Source organism: Haliotis asinina, chromosome 7 (assembly GCF_037392515.1).
Source record: "Haliotis asinina isolate JCU_RB_2024 chromosome 7, JCU_Hal_asi_v2, whole genome shotgun sequence".
NCBI lineage: Eukaryota > Metazoa > Mollusca > Gastropoda > Lepetellida > Haliotidae > Haliotis > Haliotis asinina.
The window spans coordinates 65,771,054-65,790,852 of NC_090286.1; the positions used below are offsets into that span (position 1 = coordinate 65,771,054).

At 46.6% G+C, this 19,799-nt stretch overlaps 1 protein-coding gene across 2 annotated transcripts in view; it reads right to left on the reverse strand.

Moving 5' to 3' along the window:
* LOC137291539 (annexin A5-like) overlaps positions 1-19,799 on the reverse strand; it is a 53,339-nt gene that overhangs the window by 22,408 nt on the left and 11,132 nt on the right. The gene's annotated exons all lie outside the window — the stretch shown is intronic.

Sequence of the window (19,799 nt, forward strand, 5' to 3'; positions counted from 1 at the left end):
CCACTGACTGTGGCAGCCCCCAGTTGAATGTCACTAACACCACTGACTGTGTCAGCCCCCAATTGAATGTCACTAACATCACTGACTGTGTCAGCTCCCAATTGAATGTCATTAACACCACTGACTGTGGCAGCCCCCAATTGAATGTCATTAACATCACTGACTGTGTCAGCCCCCAACTGAATGTTTTTAACACCACTGACTTTGTGAACCCCCATTTCAATGTCATTAACAGCACTGACTGTGTCAGCCCCCATTTGAATGTCATTAACATCACTGTCTGTGTCAGACCCCAATTGAATGTCATCAACACCACTGACTGTGTCAGCCCTCATTTGAATGTCATTAACATCACTGAGTGTGTCAGCCCCCAGTTGAATGTCATTAACATCACTGACTGTGTCAGCCCCCAATTGAATGTCATTAACATCACTGACTGTGTCAGCCCCCAATTGAATGTCATTAACATCACTTACTGTGTCAGTCCCCATTTGAATGTCATTAACAATACTGACTGTGTCAGCCCCCATTTGAATCTCATTAACATCACTGACTGTGTCAGCCACCAATTGAATGTCATTAACACCACTGACTGTGTCAGCCCCCAGTTGAATGTCATTAACACCACTGACTGTGTCAGCCCCCAGTTGAATGTCATTAACATCACTGACTGTGTCAGCCCCCAATTGAATGTCATTAACACCACTGACTGTGTCAGCCCCCAGTTGAATGTCATTAACACCACTGACTGTGTCAGCCCCCAGTTGAACATCAGTAACATCACTGACTGTGTCAGCCCCCAATTGAATGTCATTAACACCACTTACTGTGTCAGCCCCCATTTGAATGTCATTAACACCACTGACTGTGTCAGCCCCCAGTTGAATGTCATTAACGGCACTGACTGTGTCAGCCCCCAGTTGAATGTCATTAACACCACTGACTGTGTCAGCCCCCAGTTGAATGTCATTACCATCACTGACTGTGTCAGCTCCCAATTGAATGTCATTAACACCACTTACTGTGTCAACCCCCAGTTGAATGTCATTAACATCACTGACTGTGTCAGCCCCCAATCGAATGTCATTAACACCACTGACTGTGTCAGCCCCCAGTTGAATGTCATTAACACCACTGACTGTGTCAGCCCCCAGTTGAATGTCATTAACAATACTGACTGTGTCAGCCCCCAGTTGAATGTCATTAACACCACTGACTGTGTCAGCCCCCAGTTGAATGTCATTAACATCACTGACTGTGTCAGCCCCCAATTGAATGTCATTAACACCACTGACTGTGGCAGCCCCCAGTTGAATGTCACTAACACCACTGACTGTGTCAACCCCCAAATGAATGTCATTAACATCACTGACTGTGTCAGCTCCCATTTGAATGTCATTAACACCACTGACTGTGGCAGCCCCCAATTGAATGTCATTAACATCACTGACTGTGTCAGCCCCCAACTGAATGTTATTAACACCACTGACTTTGTCAACCCCCATTTCAATGTCATTAACACCACTGACTGTGTCAGCCCCCATTTCAATGTCATTAACAGCACTGACTGTGTCAGCCCCCATTTGAATGTCATTAACACCACTGACTTTGTCAACCCCCATTTCAATGTCATTAACAGCACTGACTGTGTCAGCCCCCAGTTGAATGTCATTAACATCACTGACTGTGTCAGCCCCCAATTGAATGTCATCAACACCACTGACTGTGTCAACCCCCAAATGAATGTCATTAACATCACTGACTGTGTCAGCCCCCAGTTGAATGTCATTAACATCACTGACTGTGTCAGCCCCCAATTGAATGTCATTAACATCAGTGACTGTGTCAGCCCCCAGTTGAATGTCATTAACATCACTTACTGTGTCAGCCCTCATTTGAATGTCATTAACAGCACTGACTGTGTCAGCCCCCATTTGAATGTCATTAACATCACTGACTGTGTCAGCCACCAATTGAATGTCATTAACACCACTGACTGTGTCAGCCCCCATTTGAATGTCATTAACACCACTGACTGTGTCAGCCCCCAGTTGAATGTCATTAACATCACTGACTGTGTCAGCCCCCAATTGAATGTCATTAACACCACTTACTGTGTCAGCCCCCAGTTGAATGTCATTAACATCACTGACTGTGTCAGCCCCCAATCGAATGTCATTAACACCACTGACTGTGTCAGCCCCCAGTTGAATGTCATTAACACCACTTACTGTGTCAGCCCCCAGTTGAATGTCATTAACATTACTGACTGTGTCAGCCCCCAACTGAATGTCATTAACACCACTTACTGTGTCAGCCCCCATTTGAATGTCATTAACATCACTGACTGTGTCAACCCCCAATTGAATGTCATTAACACCACTGACTGTGTCAGCCCCCATTTGAATGTCATTAACACCACTGACTGTGTCAGCCCCCAGTTGAACATCAGTAACATCACTGACTGTGTCAGCCCCCAATTGAATGTCATTAACATCACTGACTGTGTCAGCCCCCATGTGAATGTCAATAACACCACTGACTGTGTCAGCCCCCAGTTGAATGTCATTAACGGCACTGACTGTGTCAGCCCCCAGTTGAATTTCATTAACACCACTGACTGTGTCAGCCCCCAGTTGAATGTCATTAACATCACTGACTGTGTCAGCTCCCAATTGAATGTCATCAACACCACTTACTGTGTCAGCCCCCAGTTGAATGTCATTAACATCACTGACTGTGTCAGCCCCCAATCGAATGTCATTAACACCACTGACTGTGTCAGCCCCCAGTTGAATGTCATTAACACCACTGACTGTGTCAGCCCCCAGTTGAATGTCATTAACAGTACTGACTGTGTCAGCCCCCAGTTGAATGTCATTAACACCACTTACTGTGTCAGCCCCCAGTTGAATGTCATTAACATCACTGACTGTGTCAGCCCCCAATTGAATGTCATTAACATCACTGACTGTGTCAGCCCCCAATTGAATGTCATTAACATCACTGACTGTGTCAGCCCCCATTTGAATGTCATTAACAGCACTGACTGTGTCAGCCCCCATTTGAATGTCATTAACATCACTGACTGTGTCAGCCCCCAATTGAATGTCATTAACACCACTTACTGTGTCAGCCCCCAACTGAATGTCATTAACACCACTGACTGTGTCAGCCCCCAACTGAATGTCATTAACACCACTGACTGTGTCAGCCCCCAATTGAATGTCATTAACACCACTGACTGTGTCAGCCCCCAGTTGAATGTCATTAACGGCACTGACTGTGTCAGCCCCCATTTGAATGTCATTAACACCACTGACTGTGTCAGCCCCCAGTTGAATGTCATTAACATCACTGACTGTGTCAGCCCCCATTTGAATGTCATTAACAATACTGACTGTCTCAGCCCCCAGTTGAATGTCATTAACACCACTTACTGTGTCAGCCCCCAGTTGAATGTCATTAACATCACTGACTGCGTCAGCCCCCAACTGAATGTTATTAACACCACTGACTTTGTCAACCCCCATTTCAATGTCATTAACAGCACTGACTGTGTCAGCCCCCATTTGAATGTCATTAACATCACTGACTGTGTCAGCCCCCAATTGAATGTCATCAACACCACTGACTGTGTCAGCCCTCATTTGAATGTCATTAACAGCACTGACTGTGTCAGCCCCCAGTTGAATGTCATTAACATCACTGACTGTGTCAGCCCCCAATTGAATGTCATTAACATCACTGACTGTGTCAGCCCCCAATTGAATGTCATTAACATCACTAACTGTGTCAGCCCCCATTTGAATGTCATTAACAGCACTGACTGTGTCAGCCCCCATTTGAATGTCATTAACATCACTGACTGTGTCAGCCCCCAATTGAATGTCATTAACACCACTTACTGTGTCAGCCCCCAACTGAATGTCATTAACACCACTGACTGTGTCAGCCCCCAACTGAATGTCATTAACACCACTGACTGTGTCAGCCCCCAATTGAATGTCATTAACACCACTGACTGTGTCAGCCCCCAGTTGAATGTCATTAACGGCACTGACTGTGTCAGCCCCCATTTGAATGTCATTAACACCACTGACTGTGTCAGCCCCCAGTTGAATGTCATTAACATCACTGACTGTGTCAGCCCCCATTTGAATGTCATTAACAGCACTGACTGTGTCAGCCCCCAATTGAATGTCATTAACATCACTGACTGTGTCAGCCCCCAGTTGAATGTCATTAACACCACTGACTGTGTCAGCCCCCAGTTGAATGTCATTAGCACCACTGACTGTGTCAGCCCCCAGTTGAATGGCATTAACATCACTGACTGTGTCAGCCCCCATTTGAATGTCATTAACACCACTGACTGTGTCAGCCCCCAGTTGAATGTCATTAACACCACTGACTGTGTCAGCCCCCAGTTGAATGTCATTAACACCACTGACTGTGTCAGCCCCCAGTTGAATGTCATTAACGGCACTGACTGTGTCAGCCCCCAGTTGAATGTCATTAACACCACTGACTGTGTCAGCCCCCAATTGAATGTCATTAACACCACTGACTGTGTCAGCCCCCATTTGAATGTCATTAACAGCACTGACTGTGTCAGCCCCCAGTTGAATGTCATTAACATCACTGACTGTGTCAGCCCCCAATTGAATGTCATTCACACCACTGACTGTGTCAGCCCCCATTTGAATGTCATTAACACCACTGACTGTGTCAGCCCCCAGTTGAATGTCATTAACACCACTGACTGTGTCAGGGCCCAGCTGAATGTCATTAACACCACTGACTGTGTCAGCCCCCAATTGAATGTCATTAACACCACTGACTGTGTCAGCCCCCAGTTGAATGTCATTAACGGCACTGACTGTGTCAGCCCCCAGTTGAATGTCATTAACACCACTGACTGTGTCAGCCCCCAGTTGAATGTCATTAACATCACTGACTGTGTCAGCCCCCATTTGAATGTCATTAACAGCACTGACTGTGTCAACCCCCATTTGAATGTCATTAACATCACTGACTGTGTCAGCCCCCATTTGAATGTCATTAACATCACTGACTGTGTCAGCCCCCATTTGAATGTCATAAACACCACTGACTGTGTCAGCCCCCAGTTGAATGTCATTAACACCACTGACTGTGTCAGCCCCCAATTGAATGTCATTAACACCACTGACTGTGTCAGCCCCCAGTTGAATGTCATTAACGGCACTGACTGTGTCAGCCCCCAGTTGAATGTCATTAACACCACTGACTGTGTCAGCCCCCAGTTGAATGTCATTAACATCACTGACTGTGTCAGCCCCCATTTGAATGTCATTAACAGCACTGACTGTGTCAGCCCCCATTTGAATGTCATTAACATCACTGACTGTGTCAGCCCCCAATTGAATGTCATTAACAGCACTGACTGTGTCAGCCCCCATTTGAATGTCATTAACACCACTGACTGTGTCAGCCCCCAGTTGAATGTCATTAACACCACTGACTGTGTCAGCCCCCAATTGAATGTCATTAACACCACTGACTGTGTCAGCCCCCAGTTGAATGTCATTAACGGCACTGACTGTGTCAGCCCCCAGTTGAATGTCATTAACACCACTGACTGTGTCAGCCCCCAGTTGAATGTCATTAACATCACTGACTGTGTCAGCCCCCATTTGAATGTCATTAACATCACTGACTGTGTCAGCCCCCAATTGAATGTCATTAACACCACTGACTGTGTCAGCCCCCATTTGAATGTCATTAACATCACTTACTGTGTCAGCCCCCAGTTGAATGTCATTAACATCACTGACTGTGTCAGCCCCCATTTGAATGTCATTAACACCACTGACTGTGTCAGCCCCCAGTTGAATGTCATTAACATCACTGACTGTGTCAGCCCCCAGTTGAATGTAATTACCACCACTTACTGTGTCAGCCCCCAGTTGAATGTCATTAACATCACTGACTGTGTCAGCCCCCAGTTGAATGTCATTAACACCACTGACTGTGGCAGCCCCCAAGTGAATATCATTAACATCACTGACTGTGTCAGCCCCCAATTGAATGTCATTAACACCGCTTACTGTGTCAGCCCCCAATTGAATGTCATTGACAGCACTGACTGTGTCAGCCCCCAATCGAATGTCATTAACGGCACTGACTGTGTCAGCCCCCAACTGAATGTCATTAACACCACTGACTGTGTCAGCCCCCAACTGAATGTCATTAACACCACTGACTGTGTCAGCCCCCAGTTGAATGTCATTAACATCACTGACTGTGTCAGCCCCCAATCGAATGTCATTAACGGCACTGACTGTGTCAGCCCCCAGTTGAATGTCATTAACACCACTGACTGTGTCAGCCCCCAGTTGAATGTCATTAACATCACTGACTGTGTCAGCCCCCAACTGAATGTCATTAACACCACTGACTGTGTCAGCCCCCAACTGAATATCATTAACACCACTGACTGTGTCAGCCCCCATTTGAATGTCATTAACACCACTGACTGTGTCAGCCCCCAGTTGAATGTCATTAACATCACTGACTGTGTCAGCCCCCAATTGAATGTCATTAACACCACTTACTGTGTCAGCCCCCAGTTGAATGTCATTAACATCACTGACTGTGTCAGCCCCCAATCGAATGTCATTAACACCACTGACTGTGTCAGCCCCCAGTTGAATGTCATTAACACCACTTACTGTGTCAGCCCCCAGTTGAATGTCATTAACAATACTGACTGTGTCAGCCCCCAATTGAATGTCATTAACACCACTTACTGTGTCAGCCCCCATTTGAATGTCATTAACATCACTGACTGTGTCAACCCCCAATTGAATGTCATTAACACCACTGACTGTGTCAGCCCCCATTTGAATGTCATTAACACCACTGACTGTGTCAGCCCCCAGTTGAACATCAGTAACATCACTGACTGTGTCAGCCCCCAATTGAATGTCATTAACACCACTTACTGTGTCAGCCCCCATGTGAATGTCATTAACACCACTGACTGTGTCAGCCCCCAGTTGAATGTCATTAACGGCACTGACTGTGTCAGCCCCCAGTTGAATGTCATTAACACCACTGACTGTGTCAGTCCCCAGTTGAATGTCATTAACATCACTGACTGTGTCAGCTCCCAATTGAATGTCATTAACACCACTTACTGTGTCAGCCCCCAGTTGAATGTCATTAACACGACTGACTGTGTCAGCCCCCAATCGAATGTCATTAACACCACTGACTGTGTCAGCCCCCAGTTGAATGTCATTAACACCACTGACTGTGTCAGCCCCCAGTTGAATGTCATTAACAATACTGACTGTGTCAGCCCCCAGTTGAATGTCATTAACACCACTTACTGTGTCAGCCCCCAGTTGAATGTCATTAACATCACTGACTGCGTCAGCCCCCAACTGAATGTTATTAACACCACTGACTTTGTCAACCCCCATTTCAATGTCATTAACAGCACTGACTGTGTCAGCCCCCATTTGAATGTCATTAACATCACTGACTGTGTCAGCCCCCAATTGAATGTCATCAACACCACTGACTGTGTCAGCCCTCATTTGAATGTCATTAACAGCACTGACTGTGTTAGCCCCCAGTTGAATGTCATTAACATCACTGACTGTGTCAGCCCCCAATTGAATGTCATTAACATCACTGACTGTGTCAGCCCCAAATTGAATGTCATTAACATCACTGACTGTGTCAGCCCCCATTTGAATGTCATTAACAGCACTGACTGTGTCAGCCCCCATTTGAATGTCATTAACATCACTGACTGTGTCAGCCCCCAATTGAATGTCATTAACACCACTGACTGTGTCAGCCCCCAACTGAATGTCATTAACACCACTGACTGTGTCAGCCCCCAACTGAATGTCATTAACACCACTGACTGTGTCAGCCCCCAATTGAATGTCATTAACACCACTGACTGTGTCAGCCCCCAGTTGAATGTCATTAACGGCACTGACTGTGTCAGCCCCCAGTTGAATGTCATTAACACCACTGACTGTGTCAGCCCCCAGTTGAATGTCATTAACATCACTGACTGTGTCAGCCCCCATTTGAATGTCATTAACAGCACTGACTGTGTCAGCCCCCAATTGAATGTCATTAACATCACTGACTGTGTCAGCCCCCATTTGAATGTCATTAACACCACTGACTGTGTCAGCCCCCAGTTGAATGTCATTAGCACCACTGACTGTGTCAGCCCCCAGTTGAATGGCATTAACATCACTGACTGTGTCAGCCCCCATTTGAATGTCATTAACACCACTGACTGTGTCAGCCCCCAGTTGAATGTCATTAACACCACTGACTGTGTCAGCCCCCAGTTGAATGTCATTAACACCACTGACTGTGTCAGCCCCCAGTTGAATGTCATTAACGGCACTGACTGTGTCAGCCCCCAGTTGAATGTCATTAACACCACTGACTGTGTCAGCCCCCAATTGAATGTCATTAACACCACTGACTGTGTCAGCCCCCAATTGAATGTCATTAACACCACTGACTGTGTCAGCCCCCAGTTGAATGTCATTAACATCACTGACTGTGTCAGTCCCCAATTGAATGTCATTAACACCACTGACTGTGTCAGCCCCCATTTGAATGTCATTAACACCACTGACTGTGTCAGCCCCCAGTTGAATGTCATTAACACCACTGACTGTGTCAGCCCCCAGCTGAATGTCATTAACACCACTGACTGTGTCAGCCCCCAATTGAATGTCATTAACACCACTGACTGTGTCAGCCCCCAGTTGAATGTCATTAACGGCACTGACTGTGTCAGCCCCCAGTTGAATGTCATTAACACCACTGACTGTGTCAGCCCCCAGTTGAATGTCATTAACATCACTGACTGTGTCAGCCCCCATTTGAATGTCATTAACAGCACTGACTGTGTCAGCCCCCATTTGAATGTCATTAACATCACTGACTGTGTCAGCCCCCATTTGAATGTCATTAACATCACTCACTGTCTCAGCACCCATTTGAATGTCATTAACACCACTGACTGTGTCAGCCCCCAGTTGAATGTCATTAACACCACTGACTGTGTCAGCCCCCAATTGAATGTCATTAACAGCACTGACTGTGTCAGCCCCCATTTGAATGTCATTAACACCACTGACTGTGTCAGCCCCCAGTTGAATGTCATTAACACCACTGACTGTGTCAGCCCCCAATTGAATGTCATTGACACCACTGACTGTGTCAGCCCCCAGTTGAATGTCATTAACGGCACTGACTGTGTCAGCCCCCAGTTGAATGTCATTAACACCACTGACTGTGTCAGCCCCCAGTTGAATGTCATTAACATCACTGACTGTGTCAGCCCCCATTTGAATGTCATTAACATCACTGACTGTGTCAGCCCCCAATTGAATGTCATTAACACCACTGACTGTGTCAGCCCCCATTTGAATGTCATTAACATCACTTACTGTGTCAGCCCCCAGTTGAATGTCATTAACACCACTGACTGTGTCAGCCCCCATTTGAATGTCATTAACACCACTGACTGTGTCAGCCCCCAGTTGAATGTCATTAACATCACTGACTGTGTCAGCCCCCAGTTGAATGTAATTAACACCACTTACTGTGTCAGCCCCCAGTTGAATGTCATTAACATCACTGACTGTGTCAGCCCCCAGTTGAATGTCATTAACACCACTGACTGTGGCAGCCCCCAAGTGAATATCATTAACATCACTGACTGTGTCAGCCCCCAATTGAATGTCATTAACACCGCTTACTGTGTCAGCCCCCAATTGAATGTCATTGCAGCACTGACTGTGTCAGCCCCCAATCGAATGTCATTAACGGCACTGACTGTGTCATCCCCCAACTGAATGTCATTAACACCACTGACTGTGTCAGCCCCCAACTGAATGTCATTAACACCACTGACTGTGTCAGCCCCCAGTTGAATGTCATTAACATCACTGACTGTGTCAGCCCCCAATCGAATGTCATTAACGGCACTGACTGTGTCAGCCCCCAGTTGAATGTCATTAACACCACTGACTGTGTCAGCCCCCAGTTGAATGTCATTAACATCACTGACTGTGTCAGCCCCCAATTGAATGGCATTAACACCACTTACTGTGTCAGCCCCCAGTTGAATGTCATTAACATCACTGACTGTGTCAGCCCCCAATCGAATGTCATTAACGGCACTGACTGTGTCAGCCCCCACTTGAATGTCATTAACACCACTGACTGTGTCAGCCCCCAGTTGAATGTCATTAACATCACTGACTGTGTCAGCCCCCAATTGAATGTCATTAACACCACTTACTGTGTCAGCCCCCAGTTGAATGTCATTAACATCACTGACTGTGTCAGCCCCCAGTTGAATGTCATTAACACCACTGACTGTGTCAGCCCCCAATTGAATGTCATTAACATCACTGACTGTGTCAGCCCCCAACTGAATGTCATTAACACCACTGACTTTGTCAACCCCCATTTCAATGTCATTAACAGCACTGACTGTGTCAGCCCCCATTTGAATGTCATTAACATCACTGACTGTGTCAGCCCCCAGTTGAATGTCATCAACACCACTGACTGTGTCAGCCCCCAGTTGAATGTCATTAACAGCACTGACTGTGTCAGCCCCCAGTTGAATGTCATTAACACCACTGACTGTGTCAGCCCCCAGTTGAATGTCATTAACAGCACTGACTGTGTCAGCCCCCAGTTGAATGTCATTAACACCACTTACTGTGTCAGCCCCCAGTTGAATGTCATTAACATCACTGACTGTGTCAGCCCCCAGTTGAATGTCATTAACGGCACTGACTGTGTCAGCCCCCAGTTGAATGTCATTAACATCACTGACTGTGTCAGCCCCCAATCGAATGTCATTAACGGCACTGACTGTGTCAGCCCCCAGTTGAATGTCATTAACACCACTGACTGTGTCAGCCCCCAGTTGAATGTCATTAACACCACTGACTGTGTCAGCCCCCAGTTGAATGTCATTAACATCACTGACTGTGTCAGCCCCCAATCGAATGTCATTAACGGCACTGACTGTGTCAGCCCCCAGTTGAATGTCATTAGCACCACTGACTGTGTCAGCCCCCAGTTGAGTGGCATTAACATCACTGACTGTGTCAGCCCCCAACTGAATGTTATTAACACCACTGACTTTGTCAACCCCCATTTCAATGTCATTAACAGCACTGACTGTGTCAGCCCCCATTTGAATGTCATTAACATCACTGACTGTGTCAGCCCCCAATTGAATGTCATCAACACCACTGACTGTGTCAGCCCTCATTTGAATGTCATTAACATCACTGACTGTGTCAGCCCCCAGTTGAATGTCATTAACATCACTGACTGTGTCAGCCCCCAATTGAATGTCATTAACATCACTGACTGTGTCAGCCCCCAATTGAATGTCATTAACATCACTGACTGTGTCAGCCCCCATTTGAATGTCATTAACAGCACTGACTGTGTCAGCCCCCATTTGAATGTCATTAACATCACTGACTGTGTCAGCCCCCAATTGAATGTCATTAACAGCACTGACTGTGTCAGCCCCCATTTGAATGTCATTAACACCACTGACTGTGTCAGCCCCCAGTTGAATGTCATTAACACCACTGACTGTGTCAGCCCCCAATTGAATGTCATTAACACCACTGACTGTGTCAGCCCCCAGTTGAATGTCATTAACGGCACTGACTGTGTCAGCCCCCAGTTGAATGTCATTAACACCACTGACTGTGTCAGCTCCCAGTTGAATGTCATTAACATCACTGACTGTGTCAGCCCGCATTTGAATGTCATTAACAGCACTGACTGTGTCAGCCCCCATTTGAATGTCATTAACATCACTGACTGTGTCAGCCCCCAATTGAATGTCATTAACACCACTGACTGTGTCAGCCCCCAGTTGAATGTCATTAACACCACTGACTGTGTCAGCCCCCAGTTGAATGTCATTAACACCACTGACTGTGTCAGCCCCCAATCGAATGTCATTAACACCACTGACTGTGTCAGCCCCCAGTTGAATGTCATCAACGGCACTGACTGTGTCAGCCCCCAGTTGAATGTCATCAACACCACTGACTGTGTCAGCCCCCAGTTGAATGTCATTAACATCACTGACTGTGTCAGCCCCCATTTGAATGTCATTAACAGCACTGACTGTGTCAGCCCCCATTTGAATGTCATTCACATCACTGACTGTGTCAGTCCCCAATTGAATGTCATTAACACCACTGACTGTGTCAGCCCCCAACTGAATGTCATTAACACCACTGACTGTGTCAGCCCCCAGTTGAATGTCATTAACATCACTGACTGTGTCAGCCCCCAATCGAATGTCATTAACGGCACTGACTGTGTCAGCCCCCAGTTGAATGTCATTAACACCACTGACTGTGTCAGCCCCCAGTTGAATGTCATTAACATCACTGACTGTGTCAGCCCCCAATTGAATGTCATTAACACCACTTACTGTGTCAGCCCCCAATTGAATGTCATTAACAGCACTGACTGTGTCAGCCCCCAATCGAATGTCATTAACGGCACTGACTGTGTCAGCCCCCAACTGAATGTCATTAACACCACTGACTGTGTCAGCCCCCAACTGAATGTCATTAACACCACTGACTGTGTCAGCCCCCAGTTGAATGTCATTAACATCACTGACTGTGTCAGCCCCCAATCGAATGTCATTAACGGCACTGACTGTGTCAGCCCCCAACTGAATGTCATTAACACCACTGACTGTGTCAGCCCCCAACTGAATGTCATTAACACCACTGACTGTGTCAGCCCCCAGTTGAATGTCATTAACATCACTGACTGTGTCAGCCCCCAATCGAATGTCATTAACGGCACTGACTGTGTCAGCCCCCACTTGAATGTCATTAACACCACTGACTGTGTCAGCCCCCAGTTGAATGTCATTAACATCACTGACTGTGTCAGCCCCCAATTGAATGTCATTAACACCACTTACTGTGTCAACCCCCAATTGAATGTCATTAACAGCACTGACTGTGTCAGCCCCCAATCGAATGTCATTAACGGCACTGACTGTGTCAGCCCCCAACTGAATGTCATTAACACCACTGACTGTGTCAGCCCCCAACTGAATGTCATTAACACCACTGACTGTGTCAGCCCCCAGTTGAATGTCATTAACATCACTGACTGTGTCAGCCCCCAATCGAATGTCATTAACGGCACTGACTGTGTCAGCCCCCAGTTGAATGTCATTAGCACCACTGACTGTGTCAGCCCCCAGTTGAATGTCATTAACATCACTGACTGTGTCAGCCCCCAATCGAATGTCATTAACGGCACTGACTGTGTCAGCCCCCAGTTGAATGTCATTAACACCACTGACTGTGTCAGCCCCCAGTTGAATGTCATTAACATCACTGACTGTGTCAGCCCCCAATTGAATGTCATTAACACCACTGACTGTGTCAGCCCCCAGTTGAATGTCATTAACATCACTGACTGTGTCAGCCCCCAGTTGAATGTCATTAACACCACTGACTGTGTCAGCCCCCAGTTGAATGTCATTAACATCACTGACTGTGTCAGCCCCCAGTTGAATGTCATTAACACCACTGACTGTGGCAGCCCCCAATCGAATGTCATTAACATCACTGACTGTGTCAGCCCCCAATTGAATGTCATTAACACCACTTACTGTGTCAGCCCCCAATTGAATGTCATTAACAGCACTGACTGTGTCAGCCCCCAATCGAATGTCATTAACGGCACTGACTGTGTCAGCCCCCAACTGAATGTCATTAACACCACTGACTGTGTCAGCCCCCAACTGAATGTCATTAACACCACTGACTGTGTCAGCCCCCAGTTGAATGTCATTAACATCACTGACTGTGTCAGCCCCCAATCGAATGTCATTAACGGCACTGACTGTGTCAGCCCCCAGTTGAATGTCATTAACACCACTGACTGTGTCAGCCCCCAGTTGAATGTCATTAACATCACTGACTGTGTCAGCCCCCAATTGAATGTCATTAACACCACTTACTGTGTCAGCCCCCAATTGAATGTCATTAACAGCACTGACTGTGTCAGCCCCCAATCGAATGTCATTAACGGCACTGACTGTGTCAGCCCCCAATTGAATGTCATTAACACCACTGACTGTGTCAGCCCCCAACTGAATGTCATTAACACCACTGACTGTGTCAGCCCCCAGTTGAATGTCATTAACATCACTGACTGTGTCAGCCCCCAATCGAATGTCATTAACACCACTGACTGTGTCAGCCCCCAGTTGAATGTCATTAACACCACTGACTGTGTCAGCCCCCAGTTGAATGGCATTAACATCACTGACTGTGTCAGCCCCCAATTGAATGTCATTAACACCACTTACTGTGTCAGCCCCAATTGAATGTCATTAACAGCACTGACTGTGTCAGCCCCCAATCGAATGTCATTAACGGCACTGACTGTGTCAGCCCCCAATCGAATGTCATTAACGGCACTGACTGTGTCAGCCCCCAGTTGAATGTCATTAACACCACTGACTGTGTCAGCCCCCAGTTGAATGGCATTAACATCACTGACTGTGTCAGCCCCCAATTGAATGGCATTAACACCACTTACTGTGTCAGCCCCCAGTTGAATGTCATTAACATCACTGACTGTGTCAGCCCCCAATCGAATGTCATTAACGGCACTGACTGTGTCAGCCCCCAGTTGAATGTCATTAACACCACTGACTGTGTCAGCCCCCAGTTGAATGTCATTAACACCACTGACTGTGGCAGCCCCCAATTGAATGTCATTAACATCACTGACTGTGTCAGCCCCCAACTGAATGTTATTAACACCACTGACTTTGTCAACCCCCATTTCAATGTCAGTGACAGCACTGACTGTGTCAGCCCCCATTTGAATGTCATTAACATCACTGACTGTGTCAGCCCCCAATTGAATGTCATTAACACGACTGACTTTGTCAACCCCCATTTCAATGTCATTAACAGCACTGACTGTGTCAGCCCCCAGTTGAATGTCATTAACAGCACTGACTGTGTCAGCCCCCAATCGAATGTCATTAACATCACTGACTGTGTCAGCCCCCAATTGAATGTCATTAACATCACTGACTGTGTCAGCCCCCAGTTGAATGTCATTAACAGCACTGACTGTGTCAGCCCCCATTTGAATGTCATTAACAGCACTGACTGTGTCAGCCCCCATTTGAATGTCATTAACACCACTGACTGTGTCAGCCCCCAATTGAATGTCATTAACACCACTGACTGTGTCAGCCCCCAATTGAATGTCATTAACACCACTGACTGTGTCAGCCCCCAATTGAATGTCATTAACACCACTGATTGTGTCAGTCCCCAGTTGAGTGTCACTAACACCACTGACTGTGTCAGCCCCCAATCGAATGTCATTAACGGCACTGACTGTTGCAGCCCCCATTTGAATGTCATTAACACCACTGACTGTGTCAGCCCCCATTTGAATGTCATTAACATCACTGACTGTGTCAGCCCCTAATTGAATGTCATTAACACCACTTACTGTGTCAACCCCCAGTTGAATGTCATTAACACCACTGACTGTGTCAGCCCCCATTTGAATGTCATTAACACCACTGACTGTGTCAGCCCCCAATTGAATGGCATTAACAGCACTGACTGTGTCAGCCCTCATTTTCATGTCATTAACATCACTGACTGTGTCAGCCCCCAATTGAATGTCATTAACAGCACTGGCTGTGTCAGCCCCCAGTTGAATGTCATTAACAGCACTGACTGTGTCAGCCCCCAGTTGAATGGCATTAACATCACTGACTGTGTCAGCCCCCAATTGAATGTCATTAACATCACTGACTGTGTCAGCCCCCAATTGAATGTCATTAACATCACTGACTGTGTCAGCCCCCATTTGAATGTCATTAACACCACTGACTGTGTCAGCCCCCATTTGAATGTCATTAACATCACTGACTGTGTCAGCCCCCAATTGAATGTCATTAACACCACTGACTATGTCAGCCCCCAGTTGAATGGCATTAACACCACTGACTGTGTCAGCCCCCAGTTGAATGTCATTAACACCACTGACTGTGTCAGCCCCCAATTGAATGTCATTAACACCACTGACTGTGTCAGCCCCCATTTGAATGTCATTAACACGACTGACTGTGTCAGCCCCCATTTGAATGTCATTAACATCACTGACTGTGTCAGCCCCCAACTGAATGTTATTAACACCACTGACTTTGTCAACCCCCATTTCAATGTCATTAACAGCACTGACTGTGTCAGCCCCCAGTTGAATGTCATTAACATCACTGACTGTGTCAGCCCCCAATTGAATGTCATTAACATCACTGACTGTGTCAGCCCCCAATTGAATGTCATTAACATCACCGACTGTGTCAGCCCCCAGTTGAATGTCATTAACACCACTGACTGTGTCAGCCCCCAATTGAATGTCATTAACATCACTGACTGTGTCAGCCCCCAATTGAATGTCATTAACATCACTGACTGTGTCAGCCCCCAGTTGAATGTCATTAACAGCACTGACTGTGTCAGCCCCCATTTGAATGTCATTAACATCACTGACTGTGTCAGCCCCCATTTGAATGTCATTAACACCACTGACTGTGTCAGCCCCCAGTTGAATGTCATTAACACCACTGACTGTGTCAGCCCCCAATTGAATGTCATTAACACCACTGACTGTGTCAGCCCCCAATTGAATGTCATTAACACCACTGACTGTGTCAGCCCCCAGTTGAATGTCATTAACATCACTGACTGTGTCAGCCCCCAATCGAATGTCATTAACGGCACTGACTGTTGCAGCCCCCATTTGAATGTCATTAACACCACTGACTGTGTCAGCCCCCAGTTGAATGTCATTAACATCACTGACTGTGTCAGCCCCTAATTGAATGTCATTAACACCACTTACTGTGTCAACCCCCAGTTGAATGTCATTAACACCACTGACTGTGTCAGCCCCCATTTGAATGTCATTAACATCACTGACTGTGTCAGCCCCCAGTTGAATGTCATTAACAGCACCGACTGTGTCAGCCCCCAATTGAATGTCATTAACACCACTGACTGTGTCAGCCCCCAAATGAATGTCATTAACAGCACCGACTGTGTCAGCCCTCATTTGAATGTCATTGATATCACTGACTGTGTCAGCCTCCAGTTGTGTGCCTTTAACAGCACTGACTGTGTCAGCCTACAACTGCAGGTTGTCACGTGGAATCAAGTGTCCATCTGGGGATGAGCGTTATGAAACCATGCCTGTAGTTAACTCGACATGAGTATATGTACTCTGCATCTGAGGCCCTGTACTTTACTGACATTCTGCTTAGTGCCAATCGACACTAAGGCCTCATTCAGGGAGATACTGTGATACGGGTAAAGCAGTTTGTAACATGTGTCAATATACAAGTTAAAATACTACGTTCACAGACCTCAACAATTACACCCTCGGACTGTTTCATGCACACGACTACTACATGCGCTGTATAATTGGCATAGAACACGCGATATATTCTGCCGTCTCTCCATGCATACTAATAGTGACACCCTGATACTGCAATGTGATGCTCAGTTGGGGAATATGAAATTATTATCTGCAATATGCTGAGACGTATCAGTCGTCTGTGTAACTTAACACACAAAGAACTACCGAACCCTGGATACAGCCCACACCTAGGATACAAGCCACACCTAGGATACAAGCCACACCTGGGATATAGCCCACACCTAGGATACAATCCACACCTGGGATACCGTCCACACCTAGGATGCAATCCACACCTGGGATACAGCCCACACCTAGGATACAATCCACACCTGGGATACAGCCCACACCTAGGATGCAATCCACACCTGGGATACAGCTCACATCATGTATACAGTCCGAACCTGGGATAAAGCCCAAACCTTGAAAACAATCCACACCTGGAATACAACCCACAACCGGGATACAACCCATATCTCTGAGATACCCCGCACCTGTGATTCTGCCCACGCTTGGGCTACAATCGTCACCTGAGATACAACCACACCTGGGACACATCCCGCCCCTGATATACAACTGACACCGGTGATACATCCCACATCTGAGATACATCCCACACCTGGGATAAAACCCACACTCGGGATATACCTCATATTCGGAATACAGCCAACACCCGGGATCCAGTCCTCACCTGGGATACAGCCCACACTTGAGATACAACCCACTCCTAGATACAGCCCACACCTGAGATACAGTTCACATCTGGGGAACAGCCCACACTTGGGATATGTACAGCCGACACCCGCCATACAGCCTATACCTAGGATACAACCCACGCTTGGGATAGAGCCCACACCTGGGATAAAGCCCACAATCAAACTCTTCCGGGTAGGTATACCGGGACTGTAGGTTCACTGGAACACAAGGTACATGGGATGATTAGGCGCACTGGGACACAATTTAAGTATACTGGGACTGTTGGCACATTTGGGGAGACCCGCACATACTGTGTGCAACTGAGTGGCGCTTCCTCTGACGTTGGTGATGGTGCTGTTGTTGACAGCGATGATGCATTATTATATAACTGAATGATTACAGTATCCAACTGCCAGACGTCATCTTCGCAGACAGATGCCAAACGACATGAAGCATTCTCAGCACCACATTTTATATGGTTTCACAAAATACGTAAACACAAATCTGGGTCTGGACATAAGCCTCGTGGTCTTTGCTGGTGACTGGCATTTTTTAGACGCACTTCATCCCGTTGCAACATGTTTTCGAAAGGAAAATAGTTGCAACTTTCTCACGATACATTTGCCCTGTGGCCATGTTCTCCACGCTGAAATATTCATGCGCATACCGGGACTAATTCATGTCGTGAATCGGGGTGGAGATGAAGTGAATAAGTACGGGCATTAAAGGGGTGGCATGCTCCCTCTCCTGGGAAACTTGTTATGACGCAGGGCAGGTAATATGTATTGATCAACAGGTATTGATACTTGGAAGAATTGCACAAGTGACTGTATCGGCGAAACCATTACTCATAGATTAGTGAGGCATTAAACCAAAATATATACTGGGTAACAGCGATGGCAGAACTGTACTCTAACATACATGGGGCCATGCACGATGTGAGATGGAACTGTTCATGTGCTAGGGCCGTGGGAGATATAAGATGTAAACTATCCACGAGTAAGGACTGCGAGCGATATGAGATAGGAACTATCCACGTGCTGGAGCTGTGGACGATATAAGATGGGAACTATCCAAGTGTGAGGACATGATGTGAGATGAGAACTAATCACGTGCTAGAGCTATGGGCGGTATGAGATGGAAACTATCCATGTGTGGATCATTGAGATAGGAGCTATCCTGGGGAACTATCCTAGCCAGTCCAAAGACTGTAGACGATGTTGAATGTATGCAAAAACAGACATTTATGACAAATGACTAAGCCGGTACATGAACAAGGGTGAAGACATGAGATGGCGGTGTTTTACATCACAGAAATAGTGGTCCATGAAATATGAAAACTAACTTCCGAGCAGCAGTTGACTTCATGCAGTGGTGATTGGTGGAATGTATGTAACGAACAGGGCGTATTTTATTGAATGGTATTCCGGGAAAGTGAGGATATTCGAGTGTTTGATAAAGACGTGTTATGGTTTCGCTGACAGCTGCTATAACTCACTGTGATAAAACTGTGTAGGTCA